Source organism: Crocodylus siamensis, chromosome 3 (assembly GCF_052110815.1).
Source record: "Crocodylus siamensis isolate JL-2025a chromosome 3, ASM5211081v1, whole genome shotgun sequence".
NCBI classification, from domain to species: domain Eukaryota; kingdom Metazoa; phylum Chordata; order Crocodylia; family Crocodylidae; genus Crocodylus; species Crocodylus siamensis.
The window spans coordinates 219,580,516-219,603,130 of NC_143397.1; the positions used below are offsets into that span (position 1 = coordinate 219,580,516).

General features: G+C 45.0%; 1 protein-coding gene across 4 annotated transcripts in view; it reads left to right on the forward strand.

Moving 5' to 3' along the window:
* The first annotated feature begins 264 nt into the window (after window positions 1-264).
* CPQ (carboxypeptidase Q) overlaps window positions 265-22,615 on the forward strand; it is a 309,733-nt gene continuing 287,382 nt past the window's right edge. Inside the window, exons 1-2 of one of the 4 annotated variants that reach the window (XM_090040396.1) lie at window positions 265-804; window positions 1,703-1,781. The gene's annotated coding sequence lies outside the window, so the exon portion shown is untranslated. The other 3 variants (XM_090040394.1, XM_090040397.1, XM_090040395.1) reach the window with 3 other exon arrangements.

Sequence of the window (22,615 nt, forward strand, 5' to 3'; positions counted from 1 at the left end):
CAACTGCTATACTCCCAACTCAGCCAAGGACAAAGGACATGCATAGGCTAGAGGAAATGCTTCAAAAACGCCCTTAGGACAAACATTAAGATGTGGCACTAACATCACAAATTGGGAAAAACTAACCTAGGACATGGGTACATGGAGACACCTTGTGGGAGAAGGTACAGCTATCTTACGTTAAGGAAAGCCATCTTGCCCTGCAGGCAGAAAAGTGGAAGGAAAAGAAACGAGACCAAAAATCTGTGACCTCATCCTCCCTTTAACCACCACGTATGGTGTCGGCGGCTCTAGGCGGCCTTCTTAGCCATCGGGGGACTCATCTACAACCCCTTACGTGGCCCAGGGGAGCGATCAGCCTCAAGCCTGAGGGCCCCCGCGGCAAGGAAGACAGCAAGGGGCGGAAGCAGGCCGGCAGGGCCAGGGCCACCGATCAGTTCTGGACGTTTTCATGCAGACGAAGGGCCGGGGCTCGAGAAGCGGTGCAGCTGCGTCCCGCCGGCCCCGCTGGGAGGTCCCTTGGCGCTCGGCCCGGCAGGCCTGGGGCTCGCGGCAGGGGCCAAGCTCCCCGCGCCGGGGAGGGGCGATTCCCCCGGCTTTCAGGGGCTTCGTTGCACCCGGGGAAATTTCATCCAAGATCTTTAGGATCTCCAGGCCGGAGGGAGGAAGCCGAGACCGGGCTGGGAGAGCCGAGCAGACGCAAGCGCAGCTCGCTACTGCCTCGGCCTTCCGGGGTCGCGTCCCGAGCTGGGCCGCCCCGCGTCCCGGCCCCGCCCCCGCCCCGCGTCCCGGACCCGCGCGAAGGTGCGTGCTGCTGCGCTGCGCTGCGGCCCAGACCGCGTGCGGGGCTCGTCCTCTGCTCCGCGGCTGGCGCTGGCGGGCCCGCGAGCCTCGGGAAATCCCGGCCGAAAGCAGAGCCGTTTTATTCCGCCGCCCCCTTGCTCCGGGAGCGCGGGCGGTTCACGCGGGGCAGCCGCGTGGGCCCGAGGCCCCGCGTTCACTCGGGAGCGGGCGAGGACTCGTCCCTGCTCGGGGCCGCCCGCTGCGGGGGAGCCGCTCGTGTTTGTGCCCCGGGATAATGAGACGGAGCCAGTTGCCTTCCCCGCCGGGTTTGGTGGGAGTCAAAGCCCCGGGCGATGCGCCCGGAGATCAGGGTGGTAGAAAGCGAAGGTGGGAAGGGACCTCAGGAGGCCATGAGTGCGCCCTGCGCAGAGCAGGCCCAGCTCCAGCTAGATCATCCCAGCCAGGGCTCTGGGTAGTGGGGGCTTCAAGGGTGGAGATTCCCCACTTCCCTGGGTAGCCTGTCTTTACTACCCTCCTCATGAGCGGGTTTGCCCTAATACCCAACCTAAACTTTCCTTGCTGCAGCTTGAGACCATTGGGATGTGTCCTGTCATCTGCCTCTTTATAACCACCCTTCTGTGGTTGAAAGCTGCTGTTAAATCCCCCGCCCTTTCTTTTCTCCAGTTGCCTCAGCCTCTCAGAAATCATGCCCCAGCCCTCTCACCATTTTTGTTGTCCTCCACTTTGTCCATATCTTTGGGGGGATTGGACACGGGACTCCAGATGGAGCCTCACCAGTGCTAGATAGAAGGGAAGAATCACTTCCTCTCTTTGGCATGGCTGAGGCACACCTGGAGTGCTCCATCCAGTTTTGGGATAAACAGTCGTCTGTTTTTAGCCTCATATTTCACTCTTCCAGGGCTTAAGAGGACTGTTGGCTGTTGGAAGACTGGGAAGAGGGAAAAAGGCAAGGCACTGGCTCTGTGACTTTCAAGGAGGTAAATATCCTCACATCTGGAATGTGTTCCTAGCAGGGGACCTATGGCTTCTAGGTTTTGCACTTCTTAAGAATCGTTTCTTATCAAAGCTGTGTCCTGTGGTTAGTCCTTATATGCTTACTTATGTTTTAAGAAGCCTGGGATGATCAACGTTTGATTCCTTTCTAGCTGAACCCATGCTTCGCTGCAGAAGATTAATTTCAAGTGGATCACTTACGTATTGAATTTCATTTTTATGGCAGACTTTGCATTTAAAAATCTCATGCATCTGCCTGGTAGACGCACACTTCTCAACAGAAGGCTTTACATATGATCTAAAAGATAGGCTAGGTTGGTGTAACAGAAAGTAACATGGCATTTAAAGATTTTCATTTTGAGTTCTTTGCAAAAGAGAGAGTATGGGCTGGAGAAGGGATTTTGGTTGTTTAAGAGAAGACATAATTTTTTTTTTTAAACATACTGAGGTTTGTAGCTCTACAAAGATCATTTTTGGAATATTCTGCATGGTATATAAGAGCTGTAATGTGCTGTTTGTTGTAGGAATGTAAATAAGCCTGCCATTGTGCTAGAACAGAGGAGGTTCTGCTATTATGTGTTAGAACTACATTCTTTCTTACCCAGAATATAGTTCTCTTTGCTTTGGCCATGAGCTGAATTAATAAATGTTGAAGGTAGAATGAGAAGGGTTAGCTTCAATTTTGCTTTGGCATTATCCTGTAAAGATTAAAGGCTGTTGCTTTGAAGTCATTCGCATGCTTCTCTCTTGCTTTCTGTTCTTCAGGAACACTTGTTGCTCTTGCTTGATATTGTATTGAATGAAAAGCAAAAGCATCCTGTCCATAAAGTTCAAGTTTTATACCTCTAGTGTGTTGGAGCCTTGTAAAATTTGAACAAATGTCTTTGAATGTTGTTTGCAATGTGGTTTAGATGGCAAATCAGAAGGTGCAGCTTATATATTAACTAAATAATATTATATATAGTGAGTACAAACTTTCACGAACCCAAGTTAATTTCATCAGGTGCTTTGAAAGGACATGTAGAAAGCAGAATATGAGCATCTCTCCTTATACTCTGCTTTCTGCATATCCTTTCACATCATCTGATGAAATGAACTTGGGTTCACAAAAGCTTGTGTACCCTCTCTATTTATCTTATTTAGTTAGTCTATAAGGTGCATATTTAGCCCACTCTGATTGACTTCCGACTAACATAGCCATGACTTTAGCCTGAGTGCAGTTTTGTTAGGCTAGTTAGGCACCATCTTACAGATTAGTCTATTTGTATTGGTATAAACACTTAAGTAATGGCCAGCAAAAGGTTGCAGATTCATTGCAATTTTTAAAGTGCTAGGACTGGCTCCACAGGATTTGGAAGACTTAAAAGCAGAGCAGTAAAGTAGCAAAACGGGTAAGGCAAGATTGCAAGTGTGTGTTGGAGAGAATAACCTAACATTTAATCTCATTAAAGGCTCACATGACTCAGTTTGTAAAGTGGATGCACATAGGTTACATGTCTTTATTGATTCTTTCAGTGACTTGGTATTAAAGGAAGCAACTGAGGAATGCTTTACAAGGCCTTTCTTGCTGTAGTGAACTCCATTTGTACATCTACTGAAGTGCATAATTAGCTAAAATGCATAACACAGTGTCACTCCCAGTTCATCTGTTGCTTACAATGTAAGCAATCATCAGTTACCTGTATATCAGTCAAGTGCATAACTTGCTTAAGACAAGAGCATAGCATCTTTCAGCTCCCACTGTCTACTTTGTAACTTGTACTCCTGCTACCTGCATATTAACTGTGACTTTTACTCTATAACTAATTGTACTTCAATTATCAGAGAAACAGTGAAGAGGAAGCAGCTGTCAGAGAACTGCTTCTAGAAGCTTTGAAAACGAGGGGGATTAATTAGTTTTAGGCTTGCTAATGCAACAGCACCCTGTACTCAATTAACATTGCTTACATTAAGTTGGATTGGTGCAGCCTCAATAATTGGGCAGCCTTTTTTCAGCCCTGTAGCTATGCTCTTAAAACAGAACTTACGGTATTTTTAGAATTTTATAAATTGCTATATGCATAGGGGGGTTTTTGGGGGGTTTTATTCTGCTTCAGTGAAGAAACTATTTATTTACTTACTTTGAAGTTTGAAAACTTGGTTTTGTTACTTTTCCTCTCCAGTCATGGGTGGATGAAGGAGCAAGATGGCAATGCCATCTATGGGGTAGCAGCTGCTGGGGAGAAAAATCTTGCTTAAATATATTGTATGTAGAAATATACCAAGGGGCTGTAGTCTTGTGGCATAGAAAAATAATAGAAAGTACTGCACTGCCTCAGCATGAAGTCTTGTTTGCACTTTGGCAATTTCAGGTATTTGTTTCTATACAAAAAGAACAATCTCAAAATGTTACATTAAAATGGAAGTCAGTTATGTTTCCCCTCAAATGGGGAGAATGAAGTTTTAAGTCTGATGTGTAACTTTCCAAACATTAATTACTTGACTAAGTAAATCTTCTCAAGTCTTGCATTTATGATTATTTTAGGATAATGTAATCCAGTCTTTTGTTTTAGCTTTACAAGAATGGGGGGGAGGGGGAGTTGCAAGCCATTTGAATAAGAGTGTAGGCCAACATTTGCTAGACTGACGAGTGATTTTGAGTGTTCAACCTTGAAATGAGCTTGGATTTATGGTGTGTGCGCGCATGTTTAAAAAAAAAAAAAAAAAAGGGCAGGTGTTCAAAAGTTTCTGGAAATCGGGTCCCCGTCCAGGTGTTTCACCTTAGGTACTTAAGTTCCCCAGGCCCTTCACTGCTGCTTTTGCTTTAGTGTGCACACACACATATAGGTAATGAGACTATAAAAGGCAATTTGAGAGAGGAAAAACAATATCCATTTTAAAGATCTATCAATAGAAAATGTAGAAATGCCCTTAGGAGTGTTGCTGGTGAAGGACAGTAAATGAGTTCTGTTTAGCCTGAGACCAGGGAAGTTGTCTGGACAAATACAGCTAGCTAAATGTGTATAGCAGGGTATAACACAGGTTTTCCCAATTTCACTGGAGTAATAACAGTTAGTACCAGATGATGATCTGCTGAAAAGGCTGCACTTTGACCTGATGTGAGTAAGTTTTAGCATTCTCTGTGATTAAGAACTGCTGCCACCCTCCTAGCCGCCATTCTGATACTGATGTGAGTGAACAGTTCTATTTTTCCTATAGTTTTACTTTCTCTGTTTGTTATTTTCTTGCATTTGTTAGTTATAATGCTTGATCTTTCCTTAGATTTAGTAATAGTGGGGAATTTTAGCTCACTCATCAAAGAGAGGAAGGGATTTTTATGTATTTTTTTGCAGCCTTATTTTCTGTATACATTTTTTTGCTTTATTGTTACATTTTGGAAGTGTTTGGGCAGGCTGCTGACTGTCCTTTTATATAGAACAAATGGTTTTTAAATAATTTAGTGACCCAAGCAGCTCCACTAAGGCTTTTCTGAAATATTACACATGTGAAAATAGGCCTAAAAATCATGCTGTCTTGGGATCTTATGGCTTAAGCCAGCTTATTCAATCAATAGTCCATGCAAGTCCTTCATTCTTTGGTAGCTAGTTTGGACCATAGTGCAGAGCAGACCTCTGAACCTGTTTCTTTCTGCTTTGCCAGCAGGCCTTGATTGACCCGTTCCTGATACTGGCTCTTCTGACAACCCTGAATCACAGGCTCCTTGTATACCTGTGTTTTGCTGCAATTTGTTTCTGTAGAGCAAAATATTCTATTTAGACTATACTTTATAGACTTTCAGGTTGAAATGTAAAGTACGCTCTGCCAGGTTGAAAACAAAGAAATGGAAGGTCCTGATTTCTTTAAGATTAATAATTTATTTGAATAGATAATATTAATCTTAAGAAATCTCAGTTCAGAGAGAGAATGTTATTAATGACAGCAAAATGTTCAGTGTTGTACAAGCTAGAAAAAGAAGATAATTCTTTCTTCACAAAGTTTACAGTGTTCATAGAACCACTGAAGATGAAATGTGCTAGAAAGTGTAGAGACAGATTGAGAGACTGATTTTTGGTTATTTGTTCATTTTGGTTCTCTTATGGACATTGTGGAAGAAGTCTTTAGGGCACACTTAAGAACACGAAGAAGAATGCCTTTAGGAATCAGGCCTGGGGAGAGCTTGGCTTGGGGGAGAAAAGGCATGCAGCCAGAGAGGCCTAAATCTTAAGTTTTAGGGGTTTTTTTTAAAACATTTTTCATCTGGCTCTATTCATCACAAAACAGTTTTAGCCAGGTTAAAAACATGTGTCAGAGAGAACTTTTTTTTTTTGTCCTTCAGGGGAAAATAATTTTCTCCTAGGAGCAATAATGTTATTTTGACTGGCAATATGCCTTTTGTTGCTCAAGGTAAATTCATTTTTGTCAGAGAATGATACAGCATTTGTGTTGGTATTGAATACGGATATTCCTTCTGTTGCATAGATTCAGTTGGTTAATTTTGTGTGTTTAAGTGAACAAGATTACATACTTCATGTAGCCTGACATTTAGAAAATGTTGAGGGTCTTCCTGCCCAATACTGCTTGGATTCTTATGAGTAGTCAAAAAATGGTTTCTGAGTTATGCTTTGAGACTGAAAGAACGAAAGCTCTTGTTTGAAGAGCTATCTTATAATTTATAATGGCAAATCCTGTATTCTTTGATCCAGATCAGATGGAAAATTTTATTCAAAGTAGAAGGATTAAGAACAAATGTTCCAAGTGAATTAATTTGATCCTGAGGTTAAAACAATAGATGAATCCAGGAATTAAGAGCTGTTTAGTGAGAGGGGAATAGCTCTATGAAGAAAGATTCATACTTATCTTCTATGTGATGTTTTTTAAAGTCTGTGGTTCTTTGGATATCTACTGATGGCAGAGAAATAGTGAGACTTAGGAATCCTGTGGTTCTTTCCAGTTTCTGGAAGGGAGTGTATCCAGTGGATACAGATTCTTCCTAAGTATATTTCTTGTACCATCTCTTTTGATCTCTCAGTCTACTTTCTTATCCCCAATCCACCCAGCCTTCACCCTTCTCCAGTCCCCATATTCTCGTTAGTCTTCTCTGGTTTCTTATCCTGTATAAATGTCCATCTTCCCACAGATGCCTAGTCTCCTCTCCCCTTCACTTTCCCTCCATGTCATAATCCCCCCTTTTTTTTTTTTAACTTGCTCACTGTGGACAGAACTCTTGGGGAATGTGTAGCTTTAGTGGGACTCTATTGAGAAGGTCTCCAGAAACTTTTATTTGATGTGTTTGTGTTATTTTATATGCCCTTCTCTAATTGAGGAATGCCAAATATGCAGCCTGTAGGCTGGGTCTGGCCTGTGGAGTTGTATGATTTGGTCTGTGGGTCTAGCATGCACTACGTGCAGCATACAGTATTAGATCTGGTGCTGCGTGTGCTGCACAGGGTACCAGCTACATGCAGCACCATGCTGGACTGGCCCTGAGCACTGGCTACAGGACTGGTCTGAATTTGACCCAGCATATGGGGCCAATCCAGGCACCTCATACAGCACGTGCATCATGCTGGCTTTGTGTGTGAGCCCTGGACTGGAGCCAGCATGTGCTGCTTACAGTGTGCGGAACTGTTCCAGGGCATGTACAGGGTGTTTATAAAGTCCTTGTGCAACTCTAAACTTAATAACTTTGCATATACACATGATAGAAGCAAACTGTAAATGGCAATTGAAAGCATAATTCATTATGTTTTTTAGCATAGTATAAGCTATGCATAGGGTAAGGATCACAAATGCAATTTATGAAATCACTCAGCAGCAACTGGAAAATGTTTGCTATGAGTTGGAAAATCAGACTGAATGTTATATCATGAATGATGGCAGTTATGTTGAAGTCTAGAAATTTGAATTGCATTGTGTTAGAAGTTAATGAATTATGCTTTCGTTCACTGTTTACAGTTTGCTTCTATCATGTGTACATCCAAAATTCGTAAAGTGTAAAGTTGCACAAGGATTTTATAAACACCCTGCACTATGTGAGGTGCCCTTGGCAGACCAGCTCTATGTGCAGGTCCAGTCTGTGAGCCCAGTCTCAGATCAGCCCTGCGTCCCTCATCCAGCTCACAGGGCCAGATGAACTTGAACCTTTGCTCTAGTTTATTCATGGAAACTGCTAGAACTTTTTCAGGACAGTTCATCCTGAAGCTGAGGAATGGCTTGGAAAATTTCAGCCCAAATGATATACATTAGACTAAGTTTTATAGTCAAGAATATGGTCTTACACAGGAAGTGTTTGGCAGCCTTAAGAAGTGTTGCCGCCAGCTTCTCCTAAGATCAAAGTATTAAGTATTTCTCTGTTGTTTTCCTTTTCAAACCCCACTCTGTCTTCCTTGAAATAAGCATGGTCTTTTCTTCATTGTTGCGGTGCTGGGACAACTGACACTTTCTGTTGCTACTTTCTTAAGTGCTCTCTTACTAATATTATATTGACTGTTTTTTGGGGGTTTTTTTAGTTGAGAGTATGGTTAACAGCAGCATGCAAACTTGCATTGAAGTGTGGAAAAGCTGCCACGAAAGAATGCTGATTATTTTTTATACTATTTAAAGTTAAGTGAAACAGGGACTGTGCAAATGTAATATTAAACTGGAGTGGGCACACATCTAACACTTTAACTCTACCATAAAACAGAACATTGTCCACTGTGATCTCTTATCTCACACAATGCTGAGCCAGCATACAAGTCAGCTAACTTTTAGCATTTTCTATTGTATGACCACTATCCAGTGATGGATGGGGTTTTTTAGCAATAGGTGCAGTTACAAGTGTTGTCACATACTACCAGAATCAATGCTTGCTCAGCTATACTCATTAGCAGGAAAAGATAATTGCCTAAAAAAAGTTAGTCCTGGAGCTAAGTAGGGAAAGTGAACTGCAGAGGTAGCATCCTGTTGAGACTGAGACTGTTTGGCATCCAGATGTTCATACATGGAAACTGTGTTCAACTAATTCTGGGCAAGGTGATCTACAGCACATGTGATTTGTTCTCTGTTGGTATTTATGGATCCCTGTTGCCAGTTGGCATTGTACCATTAGTGAAATAGGAAGTCAGTATTATCAGAGAATGGAAGTAATGGACTGTTAACTTGACCACCCAGATCCTCCACGCAGTATACTGGCTCTTAATAGTTCCAGAGGAGAGCTCAATCAGGAATGATTCAAATTTAGAAATCTTGAAAGAATACATAAATGTGAGGATGTCTGTATTCTAGGACTAATTTTCATAACCACAGTACCTGGGGACTGATTGGCTAAGCAGCAGCTCTGCAGAAAAGGACTGGGAGGCTCCAGTGGACAGTAAGATGGATATGAGTAAGCAGGGTGCCTTTGTTGCCAACAGCATACTGGGATGCATTAGTAGGAGTATTGCCAGCAGATCAAGGAAAATAATTGTTCTGCTCTATTCTGCACTGGGGAGACTACATCTGGAGTACTGTGTCCAGTTTTGTGTCCCCCACTATAGAAAGGATGTGGACAAGTTGGAGAGTCCAGCAGGGGACAGTGAAAATGGTGAGGAGGCTGGTGCTCCTGACTTCAGAGGAGAGGCTGAAAGGACTGGGTTTATTTAGTCTGCAGAAGGGAAAACTGAGAGGGGACTTGATAACAGCCTTTAACTACCTGAAGGGGGGTTCCAGAGAGGATGGAGCTAAACAGTTCTTGGTAGTGACAGATGACAGAACAAGGAGCAACGGTCTCAAATTGCAGCAAGGCTTAGGTTGGATATTAGGAAAAACTTTCTCACTAGGAAGGTGGTAAAGCACTGGAACAGGTTACCTAGGGAGGTGGTTGAATCTCCATCTTTTGAGCTTTTTAAGGCCTGGCTCAACAAAGCCCTGGCTGGAATGATTGTCAGTAGTTGGGGGTGGTCCTGCTTTGAGCAGGGGTTGGACCAGATGACTTCTTGAGGTCCCTTCCAACCCTAATTTCCTGTTATGTCTCCTGTTCTGTAAGAAGTCACGTGTCATTCCAGTCAGCTGTTACTTGTCAAGTGTAGTATCTTCCTGTTTGTTTATGACTTGAATGCAGTACCAGTCTTTGTACTGTTAAATTCAAGAAGAGCATTTGAGAAAAATGGCAGACACGGATATGACAAGCAACTTGAGAACAAGGACTTTTTTTTTAAAATACCGTGAGAGTCAATTAATGATTCTATTGTGAAAAGATTGTTTTTAGCTTACTAAATTAATGGGCTTCTCAAATGGTTTTGGAATTCTGGAAAACCCCTTTCATTGAAAGAACAGCTGTTGTTGGTACTTTTATGCATACGTTAAAAAAATACTCTTGTTGGTAAACAGTAAGTTAAAGCAATTATCTATAATAATAACATTTCATTAAAAAGCAGTGTTTTTATGCCACTTTTAAATATTTCAAAAGATTGTGTTTGAAGAAAATCTATAAAGAATTTTCCAGTGCTTTGGCTTCAGGTGCATTGAACATCTTATGCATTGGAAAACAGGTTAAAAGAAGCTGGAGGTATGAACCTGATATAAACTGTACCCCAAGTACAATTCTTCCTAATATGTAACCTAAACTTCCCTTGCTGCAATTTGAGACCATTGCTCCTTGTTCTGTCATCTGCCACCACTGAGAACAGTTTGGCTCCATCCTCTTTCAAATTCACCTTCATGTAGTTGAAGGCTGCTATTAAATCCCCTTTTAGTCTTCACTTCTCTGGACTGAATAAGCCCAGTTCCCCCAGTCTCTCCTCAGAAGTCATGTCCCCCAGCTGCCTCATCATTTTCACTGCCCTACACTGGACTCTCTCCAATTTGTCCACATCCTTGTTGTAGTGGGGTACCCAAAACTGAACACAATGTTCCACGTATGGCCTAACCAGTGTTCAACGGAGGAATAATCACTTTGCTTGACCTGCTGACAACAGTCCTACCAATGCAGCCCAGTATGCCATTAGCCTTCTTGACAGCAAGGGCATATCATTGTCTTATTCAGCTTATTGTCTACTGTAACCCCCAGGTCCTCTTCTGTAGAGTTGCTGTCCAGCAAGTCAGCCCCCAGCCTGTACTGGTGCATTGGATTGTTCCATCGTAAGTGCAGGACTTTGCATTTGCCCTTTTTGAACCTCATGAGATTTCTTTTGGCCTAATCTTCCAATGTGTATAGGTCACTCTGAATTCTAGCCCTACCTTCCAGTGTATTTATTACTCGCCCCCCCCACCCCGGTGTCATCTGCAAACTTGTTGAGGGTGCACTCCATCGCATCTTCCAGGTTGTTGATCAAGATATTGAACAGAACTGGCTGCAGGACTGACCCTTGGGGCATTCCACTTAATACCACCTGCCAACTAGACATGGACCCATTGAGTACTACCCTCTTCTGTCCACTTACAGTCCATTCATCCAACCCACACTTCCTTAGCTTGTCTGTGCAAATGTTGTGGGAGACTGTATCAAAAGCCTTGCTAAAACCTAGGTATACCACATCCACTGGTCTCCCTGCATCCACAGAGCCAGTCACCTCATCATAGAAGGCAATCAAGTTGGTTAGACATGATTTGCCCATGGTGAATCCATGCCGACTGTTCCTAATCATCACCAGGGATCCTGGTTTTCTCTGTAAAAATCACAAGTTCTCTTATTAACCCCGCCCCCCCAACCCCCCAAATCTGCATTTTTCTGTGATTTTTAAAATGAAGCACCACTATATATAGGTATTAGTTGAAAACAATGTTTTATTGATAAATTTACAATTTTAAAGCAATTTGAAAGCCTACCAATACCTCAATCAGTATAATAAAATAAATTCTAAATACCTAAAATTTGGGGGTTTTAACATGGAAAATCAGAGCTCCCTCTGGCCCCTTTGCTCACTAGGATGTGGATCTAGTCCTGGCTGTCCCTCCCTGCTCTTTTCTAGTGCTGAGCCTTGCCCATACCATTGCCCCTCACTCCCCACCCACAGCCCTCTGGCCCTGCTTGTGCCCCTCACTCCACAGTCACAGCCCCCTGACATCCCAGTCCTGCCGGAACGGGACCCCAGCTTCCAGGGTATGAGGCCAGGATCTGGGTCCACAGCCCCCTCACAGCAGCGCCTGAGCTCTGGCTGCTGTCCATAGGAGGTGGTAGATGCTGGGGTGGAATGGAGCGTGGAGCCTGGCTCCCCCTCCCTCATGGGCAGCACAGCCAGAGTGGAGCTCAGGGAGGGGATGGGGAGGCAGATGTGGGCTGCCTACTTTGGGCTTGGGATCCCCACCCTGCTGTCCTACACCTGGGGCCTCCAGGGCCCAGTGGGTGAGACCCAGAGTGGCAGGGCAGGGCAGGGTGGGGAACCTTGATGCTGCTGCTGGGAGCTCTGTGCTACTGTGGCGAGGTACCCGTTGCCTGCCCTGTGGCAGCATGGAGCTGTGCCCCTCATTGCTGCTGGGTGGGCAGGGGTCACCTCCCCATGGTGGTGCGGAGTTCTCACTTCATCAAGGTTCCCTGCCCTGGTCTGCTCTGCTGCACCAGGTCTTACCCACTGGGCCATGGAGGCCTCGGGGAGGACAGCACAGTGGGGAGCCTGAGCCCACCCCAGGCAGCTCGTCTTTGCCCTGTGCACAAATTTAGGGGATACATGCCCCCATAACCCCCTGGAAGTGTATGCAGCAGCAGGGAGCCAGCCCCTGCTCGCAGACGAGCTGCCCACGGGCCCCTCCCACTCCACGCCCAGGCCCTGTGGCTGCGTTCCAGGCCCAGGGGCCAAGCTCCATGCACTGCCTGGGCTGGGCAGCAGCCCCAGCCCTTCCTAACTCCTTTCCTCCCTCCCTCCCTTCCTCACTATGGGGGCCTGAATTCCCCATGTGCACATGGCACCCCCCTGCTGGACCGCCCTCTTTCTGCTCCCCACAGCCCCATGCAGGCTGGAACAGCCAGCCTGCAAGCAGAAACTCACCACTACCTGCATTTTTCTCCTTTTTAAAGGAGAAAATCTAGGTTTTTCTCTTTGGAGAAATGTGGTAAACCCTGATTTTTCTCGTTTTATTGTGAGCTGCTAATCACTTTCTTTTCTTCCAAGTGCTTAAAATGGATTCCTTAAGGATCTGCTCCATGATTTTTCCGGGGACTGAGGTGAGGCTGCCCAGTCTGTAGTTTCCTGGATCCTTCTTTTTCCCTTCCTTAAATAAGGGCACTATGTTTGCCCTTTTCCAATCATCCAGGACCTCTCCTGATCACCATGAGTTTTCAAAGATGATGGCCAGCAGCTCTGCAGTCATATCAGCTAACCGCCTCAGCAGCCTCGGGTGCATCCCGTTCAGCCCTATGGACTTGTATATGTCCAGCTTTTCTAAATGGTCCCTAACCTGTTCTTTTCTCACTGTTGGCTGCTCAACTCCTCCACAAACTGCTGCCAGGTGCATTAGTCAGGGAGCTGACCTTGTTGTGAAGACTGAGGTGAAAAAGGCATTGAATACTTCAGCTTTTTCTGCATCCTCTGTCACAAGGCTGCCTCCCCTATTCTTTAAGGGACCCACTGTTGCCCTGATCTTCCTCTTGTTACTGACATACTTGTAGACACCCTTTGTTACTCTCCACATCCCTTGCTAGCTACAACTCCAGTTGTACTTTGGCCTTTCTGACTTCATCCCTCCATGCCAAAGCAATATTCTTACACTCTTCTCTAGCTGTTTGTCCAAGTTTCTACTTCTTATAAGCTTCATTTTTTGCGATTTAGTTTACTGAAGGACTTCCCTGCTAAGCCAAGATGGTCTTCTGCCATGCTTGCTAGTTTTCCTGCACACTGGGATGGTTTGTGCCTACACCCTCAGTAAGGCTTCTTCAAAGTACAGCCAGCTGTCCTGGATTCCTCTCTCGCTCAGACTGGCTTCCTAGGGGATCCTGCTCATGAGTTCCCATAGTGTGTCAAGGTCTGCTTTTCTGAAGTCCTGGGTCCTTACTCTGCTGTTCCATTCCTCAGGTTCCTGAATTCCATCTCATTGCTGCTGCCTAAGCTGCCATCTAGTACATTCCCCCACAATTCTTCCCTGTTTGTGAGCAACAGGTCAAGAAGAGCATGGCCCCTAGCTGGCTGTTCTGGCACTTGCACCAGGAGATTGTACACAGCACTCTCCAAAAACTTCCTGGATTTCCTGTGCACTGCTGTATTGTTTCCCTAGCAGATGTCAGGGTGACTAAAGAACCACTTAATGTGAACATTTTTTTTTTTAAATCATATTAGAGTAACTTCAGATAAGGGTGTGTGCACCTGAGCTGCTGGTTCTACAACTGATAGCCATTTTATGTTTATAATATGGATCATAGAATCAGAGAAGTCGGGTCGGAAGGGACCTTGTAGATCTTTAAGTCTGACCCCCTGCCAGGACAGGAGAAAAAAAAACTGGGCTCAAATGATCCCAGCCAGGTAGGCATCAAGCTTTGGGCTTGGGATCCCCAGGGTAGAAGTCAGCACCACTCCCCTTGGAAGTTGGTTCCAGATCCTAGCTGCCCTAACTGTGAAGTAGTTCTTATGGATGTCTAATCTAAACCTACTCTCCAACAACTTGTGGCCGTTATTCCTTGTCATGTCAGGGGGTGCTCGGGGAAACAAGGTCTCTCCCAAACCCTTCTGGTCACCCCTAGTGAGTTTATAGACTGTCACCGGGTCCCTCCTCAGCCTTCTCTTGTGAAGGCTGAACAGGTTCAGGTCCCACAGTCTCCCATTGTAGGGTCTGCCCTGTTGTCCCCGGATCATGCGGGTGGCCCTCCTTTGGACCCTGTCAATGTTGTCCACATCCCTCCTGAAGTGGGGCGCACAGAACTGGACGCAGTACTCCAGCTGTGGCCTGACCAGTGTTGCTAGAGGGGGAGGATCATCTCCTTGGGCCTGCTAGAGAGGCACCTGTGGATGCACGACAAGGTGTGGTTAGCCCTGCCAACCGTGACCTCACATTGTCAGCCCATGTTCATCTTGGAGTCAGTAATGACTCCAAGATCCCTTTCTGCCTCCGTGCTCTCAAGAAGGGAGTTTCCCGTCTTATACGTGTGCTGCTGGTTACTACTGCCCAAATACAGCATCCTGCACTTGTCAGTGTTGAAGCACATCCTGTTTTTCCTAGCCCACCCCTGTAACCTATCCAAGTCTTGCTGCAGTCTTTCCCTCCCTACTAGCGTGCTCACCTCACCCCAAATTTTGGTATCATCAGTGAATTTAAACAGGCTTCTTTTCACCCCATCGTCCAAATCGCTGATAAAGAAATTGAACAACGCGAGCCCAGGGACCAAGCCCTGGGGGACTCCGCTGCCCACTTCCCCCCAGTTTGAATATGACCCGTCTACCACCACCCTCTGAGTATGACCCGTCAGCCAATCTGCAGTCCATCTGACTGTGTAGGCATCAATGCAACAGTCGCCTAGTTTTTTAATGAGGATGGGGTGGGAGACAATAGCAAAGGCCTTGCTAAAGTCCAGAAAGACTACGTCCATGGCAACACCTGCATCCAATGCTTTTGTGACCTGATCATAAAAGGCAATCCGGTTGGTCTGACAGGACATGCCCCTAATGAAACCTTGCCGGTTGCCCTTGAGCATCATCTCTGAGGCCGGCCCATTGCAGATGTGCTCCATGATGATCTTCTCAAAGAGTTTCCCTAGGATTGAGGTAAGACTGACGGGCCTATAGTTGCCCGGGTCCTCCCTTCTCACTTTTTTAAAGATGGGGACCACATTGGCTATCTTCCAATCATCTGGCACCTGGTCTGAGCACCATGAGCGCTTGTAAAGCTGTGCCAAGGGCCCTGCAATAACCCCTGCTAGCTCCCTCAACACCCTGGGGTGGAGAGCATCTGGACCCACTGATTTGAACATGTGCAGCCCCTCCAGAAGCTCTCTAACCTGGTCCTCCCCAACCTGAGGTCTGGAGGCGTTCCCCTTGAGTCCATCTTGTATCACAGTGGGGAAGTCCTGGTCCCTGCACAAGAAAACGGAGGTGAAGAATTGGTTAAAGAGGTCTGCTTTCTCCTCTGGCACAACCACCAGATTTCCCAGAGGATCTTGCAGGGGCCCAACATTTCCCGGTGCTTTCTTCATCCTTCCTATATATTTGAAACAGGACTTTTTGTTATCTTTGATTTTTGGATGCAAGTCCTAGCTCTACGTCTGCCTTAGCTTTCCTGACAGCCCCCCTACAGGCTGGAGCAGAGGAGGTATACTCCTCTTTGGAGATAGCACCCCCCTTCCACCGGTTGTACGCCACCTTTTTGGTGATCAGGCATTCCTGGATGCCCTTGGTGAGCCAGGGGGGCTTTTGGGCACTCCTGCCCCCCTTGCTTCGTGTTGGGACGGTCACCCCTTGGGCCCTGAGTATCTTCTCCTTAAGGAATGACCGCTTATCTTGGGCTGTGCGTTATGGATGTAGTCATCCATAATGCCTTCTCCTGAGGAAAGTGCTCCTATTTCCAGTCATATAACCTGTAGTGTTCTGGTGGTTTCAAGCTTTGTAAATTCACCTACCAAAAAGGCATAATGTTTGAAAATAAGCAGTGCTTAAACTTACTTAAAATATTAAAATAGTGTATGTAGATTTGAAATTCCTAGGGGCAGGGATTGCATCTCCCTGTGTGCATCTACTTGTACAGTTACAGAAAAAGCTGCAGAGCTTATTGCTCCGGGGCCTGCCATTTGAATGTGTGCCTGGGAGCAATTAACTGTGGAGCAATAAGCTCTGCAGCCTGGACAGAGCAGCCCTGGCTGGCAGGAGGCCCTGGGGAGTAGCCTGCAAACCTGGGGATGCTCCCCCCAGCTCAGTGTGCTGCAGAGGGGCTGGATGGGGTATGAGAGAGTTTCAGTGAGGAATTAGCTGTCAGGCAACCCCTGTATTGAAGCACCCTTGTGCCCCAACCAGCTTGGCAGCATCTACACATGCACTGTTGCAGAGTAAATTAATTTACTCCAGCCTAATAGGGGCTCATATGTAGATGCCAAGACGTTTACTGCACAGCTAATTGTCAGTGGTGCAGTAAATGTCTTGTGTCACCACCCAAGGAGCACATCTACACGTGCTCCAAGAGCCGCTTTAATTAAAGTACCCAGAGTGTCCAAAAACTAAAATGCCATCTTCTGAATCCATCCAACAGTATTTTGATCGGACGATCTGGTTTCTACATGGGTCTTGCTTGCAAGCTTCCTAGGGATATGATGAACTTGATTTTTCTAACGTTTGAACATTGAAAATAAAATGTTAAATAATGAAATGGTCAGAAAAAGAATCTAATATTTTGATTTTAAAACTTTGTTGTATCATTATGCTGAAATCTTAATTTTTAAGGAACATTGAATAATTTGCTGTATGCATTGGTTTCATCTGGAATTGGGATGCTACATACATCTGTACAATGAGGCCCTATGTATCTCAAGGGAGGCAGTGAAAATCACTGGACATTTTTTTAAATGTTGGCTTAATCTTCATTGTCCTCTTCCTTCAAAGCACTAAAAAATATGCATACCTTACCTCCTATCCTTTTGAAAGCAGTGGGACTGATCACTTGAGAGCAAACTTAAGTATGTACTTAAGGGTGCCTGCAGATGTTAAGGGCCCTGTTCTAAGTCATGGCGCTTCATACAGACATTTATTTGCCTGTTGCAGGGGGCTGGAGTCTGCCTGCACTGATCCTGGCCAGCAGGCGAGGGTTCTGTAGCAGCCTCTGAGGAGGTAACCAAACCACTCCTTGGCCCAACCCTGCCTCCTCTCCGCAACTCCAGGGCTGTCAGTGGGGCGGGGAGGGGGAGGGAACAGGTCAGAGGTGCAGCAGGGGTGAAGGGCTTGGTTGGAAGGGAGCCCCCTTGCCTCAGGCCTGGCCCAGCTCCTTCCAGTAGCTCAGCTGGGTAGCTGGGGGGTCAGAGGGAGCTGTGTAAGGCAAGGGGGCTCCTTTCCACCCCTCATTCCCCTAATAGCCCTGGACAGGCAAAGCAGCTGGCAGCTTCATGCTGCTCCCCCCTCTCTCCCTTCCTGACAACGCCAGTGCAAACATCAGCCCAGCCCTGCAAAGCAGGGAAAAAATAACCTGGATCAGAACACAAGTTCCCTAAGGTGCAGTGCTTTACAGCGCCTTCATCTATTACCTAATTTAACCCGAGTTAATTTTTCATGTAATCAGCCGCTTTAAAAATTGCTTTGCAGCTGTGCGCGGGTGTTATGTCATGGCTGTAGATCACTTTCAGAAACCCAGTTGCATAAAAAATGTAACTTGTGTAAGCATCCTAAGTGTCTTCTAAGGTTGCCACCTTAAAGAGAGACACTAGTGAGGACATTTAAAACCACGTTTTAAATAACTGTGCAATTTGATCGAGAATGCCTTTTGACTAAAACAATATTGACTGGCAAAAAGACGTATGTTGAATGGTGCTGCATTATCTTCAGCAGAACCGAACAGTCTCGTTACTGGAATGCTGCTTGGAAGAGCTCCAAGAAATGTCTTTGTAACTCTTGTATGATTTGGCAACCTGCTTGTATTCGTAATTCCACAGGGTGGGCAGTCCAGCCTGTGTAGAGGTCTGACTGACAATGTGGCAGCTCCATGTTGACTGCTGCTAAGAAATTTGCTGAACCTCCCGTTCTGTTTCCACCCATCAGTAGGTATTCAGTGAGATTTGTTGATCAGTTGCTTGATAGATATTCCTTTCTTTATTTTTCGTTCAGTTTTGTCTTGACATGAAGGAGGCTTTCATTTCTTCAGCCAGATTTGCTTGGTTAGGCTTTGACTAGAAATTTGGAGACCAAAATATTTGGCATTAGAATTGTAGGGGTAAAGCCTTTACCTAGAGATCCTGCATTCAGAATATTTTGTTTGACCCATTGTTCTAGTGTGATGAAGAAAGGAAAAAAATGCATTTTAAGTGCGGTTTCTTCTCCATTTTGAGTCCCCAGGCTGTCAGTCTGTTGCTGCTTCTCACTCAATTGCCTTTTCTTTTTTTCTGGCTCAGCTCATTCTCTCTTACTGAAAAAAACTTAAAAAGGTGGTATGGGTATGTGTAGGGCAGGGAAATCTGTAAAGATCCCTTTATGTTTTCAAGTTACAGAACATGAATTTTGTTTCCTATGGAAAAGACTGCAAGGCCTTGCTACCAACTTAATCTTTGCTTATCATTCCCACATTCCCACCAGCTGGTTACCTTGGCTCCAGCAAGCCTCAGATGTTTTTAGCATGGTGTTTTCTGTTGCTGGTTTGGGATGGTCTCAGCTTTACAAAATGCTTATATGCAGCTATTGTGCATGTATTCTGCAAAGATGTTTTTGAAAGTTCAAATGAGGAAAGGAAAATGGCATTTCCTGAAAGTTTTTATATATTAACCAAACTTGAATTTAATTTCATGAACAAGTAGTAAAAGGCATGTGCTTATCCCCAGACTAGCAACAATCTAGAAAGCTGTTAGAGCATCTCAGAAAACCTGAAAGTAGGAAGAAGATGACATGCAGACTAACAGTGTGTCTTCCTTTGTTTGCTGTGTGCTCCAGTTTACCTCAAGGTCATGGCTCGTATTTACACTTGAGTTACTTTAACAGACATTTTTTATTTCTTTACCTTCTTTTGTTTCCTTGAGACTTTGGGACCTGTTTCTTCATGATTTTGGGAGGTGCCATTAGCTGTATAATGAGCCACCTCTTATAACGGCTTAATTTAATGCATTTGGCTACATCAGTCACTACTTTTAACATTTTTAGGATTAAGCTATAATATGTTTCAGTTGTTTATTTTAAGGCCTTCGTGTATGATTGCTATCTTGTCTTTTGCTTTGTTTCACTTGATCTTTCTGTTGGACATGGTCATTTTGTATTTTTCTAATTAGAAAGTTGTAAGGTCTGCCAACATTAACTTTATGGTCACGCAGAAATACACTTTGGGACTTTCTGCCTTAGCTGTGCTTCTGCAGCTTGAGGCAGGTCCCCTGAAAATGGCTAACACTGGTAACACTATGACCCTGTAACCTGGTGTCTTTGCAATCATCCAAAATCCCATTGGATTTTTATAGTGTAATTTCTATACTCCCATCTGATAATCTACATTTAATTTACTGTAACTGTTTGCTTGTATCCACTGTAACACTGAGATTGTCTTTCTGCATTATTGCTTTTTAGATGTCTTTTCCCCAGTGAATGTTTATTTCACTCAGTTATTCCCTTATCTGAAATTTACCCTATATTCCCATTTTAGTTTTCTGTGTCTGATCTGAAAGGATGACACATTCCTCTTCCAAGATCAAAAAACTTTGGCTGCTTTGATAGTAGTTATTTTTGTTTATAGCAGCTGTACCATGGTCTAAGCATTGCTCCACAATTGACTATTTTTTGCCTTGGCATCCATTATTTCCAAGACAAATGGCAGACTGATCATTTGTCTTTTGCTGTTGTGAAACTGTAGATATTTCATGGTGTGATTCTCTAGACTTCAAGAGAAGTAGTCAGCCATGCTAGTCTGAAGTCAGCTGATAGGGTAGATATGCACCTTTTATAGACTAACTAGGTTTTTCAGTCAGGTAGCAGCAGTATCTGTGGCATGTGGGCACTGAATAGATGCCCACTTGAAACCCAAATTCTTCTGGATATTTCACTTACTACTATGTCTACAGAATTCATTATTGATACCTACAAAATCTGTATCTTTTGAAAGGCTGGATTTTAAGTCATAAATCAGTGTAGTTTGACTTGACCTGAAAAGAGTTCTGCTAAGGTACAACAGCACAACATCTGCCTGTGTCTGTATTCTTGGGCTTTAAGGTTCCTGTACAGTAAAAATTCAGCGTAGTCATGTGGTAACTGGTGACTTCCTCCTGACTTCTCCTGGATCTAGATGCAGAAAGGCTGATGTTAAGTTCTGTACAAGAAATCATAACCTTAAATTTTGACTGTGTAGTCTCAGAGCAATAAGACTTTTAGCTGAGGAGTTACCTAAGCAGATTCTTCATTCACAAATCTTGAAAGAGTAGGCCTGGAAAAGTACCTTTTTTTTTTTTTCTACTTCACATTTCAGGGTGATAAAGCTTCTTGCTGTTTTCTCTTTCCATGTGATGGAAGAATCCTGTGACTTTATAACAGAAATCTTCGTCTCATGTTGCAAATCCACCCAACCTTCGAGACATCTTACTCCACAGCTGTCACAACAAACTTTCTCTCGAATGCTAGTAAATGTATCTGATACCACTGTGCAGCCTGCAAGTTTTTTTCCTTACCCTGAGGTCTTTATGTCTAATTTGATATTATCCAAAACACTGCATGGATTTCAAACTGTATGATTTCCTGCAGCACTACATGATTAGGAAGCTAAAAGATACTTCATGGATTTTGAAAACCTTTATTCATTAAGTGTTATCCTAAATCTGTTGGTTTTTTCATTCCTTGTGTCTCTTAAGTTTGAGTATTGTGAGCTGTCTGTATCTTTCCCCTGGGATTTTGGGAAACCTTGCCACACGAGACCAGATACGTTATTTAAACAATTGACTGATTTCCTTCTTTTTCTGCTTCTCTTTTTAAGTTCCCTAAAAGCTTAATGTAATATATACAGTAGAAAGTTCATCTGTTTACTTTGCTGTTTCATAGTTTCTAGGGTCGGAAGGGACCTGAGCAGATGATTGAGTCTGACCCCCTGCTATGGCAGGAAAGAGTACTGGGGTCAAACGACCCCAGCAAGGTGTACATCTAACCTCCTCTTGAAGACCCCCAGGGTAGGAGCCTGCACCACTTCTCTTGGAAGCTGGTTCCAGATCCTAGCTGCCCTGACACTGAAGTAGTGCCTCCTGATGTCTAGCCTAAATCTACCCTCTGCCAGCTTGTGACCTTCATTCCTGATCAGTCCTGGTAGTGCTCAGGGGAACAGGGACTCCCCCAATGCCTGCTGGTCCCCCTTGACTAGTTTGTAACAGGCCACTATATTCCCCCTCAGCCTTCTCTTGTGGAGGCTGAACAGATTCAGGTCCTGTAGCCTGTCCTCGTAGGGCCTGCCCTGATGCCCCCTGCTCATGCGAGTGGCCCTCCTCTGGACCCTCTCCATGCTGTTCACATCCCTCCTGAAGTGTGGCGCACAGAACTGGATGCAGTACTCCAACTGCGGCTTGACCAGTGCCACTTAGAGAGGGAGGATCACCACCTTGGATCTGCTTGAGATGCATCTGTGGATGCATGAGAAGGTGCGGTTGGCCTTCCTGACTGCATCCCCACACTGCCGGTCCATGTTCATCTTGGCATCAGTGATGACTCCAAGATCCTTTCCTGCCTCTGTACGGACGAGCAGGGAGTTCCCCAGTCTGTAGGTATGGTGCTGATTGTTCCTCCCCAGGTGCATCACCTTGCACTTGTTGGTGTTGAATCCCATCCTATTCTCATCCTCCCACCCCACAACCTGTCTAGGTCTGATTGCAGCTTATTCCTTCCTTCTAGTGTGCCCACTTCCCCCCCCACATCTTAGTGTCATCAGCAAATTTGAACAGGGTGTTATTTACCCCCTCATCCAAGTTACTGATGAAGATGTTGAACAGTGCGGGCTCCAGGACCGAGCCCTGGGGAACCCCACTGCACACATCCCTCCAGGTCGAAAATGACCCGTTCGCCACCACTCTCTGGGTGCGGCCCTCCAGCCAGTTGGCAGCCCAATTGACTGTGTGGGTGTCAACACCACAGCCCCCCAGTTTCTTAATGAGAACACGGTGAGAGACAGTGTCGAAGGCCTTCCAAAAGTCCAGAAAGACTATGTTCACTGCTACCCCTGCACCTAATGATTTGGTGATCTGGTCATAGAAGGCCACTAGGTTGGTCTGACAGGACCTGCCGCTAATGAACCCGTGTTGGTTGCCCCTAAGCATAAT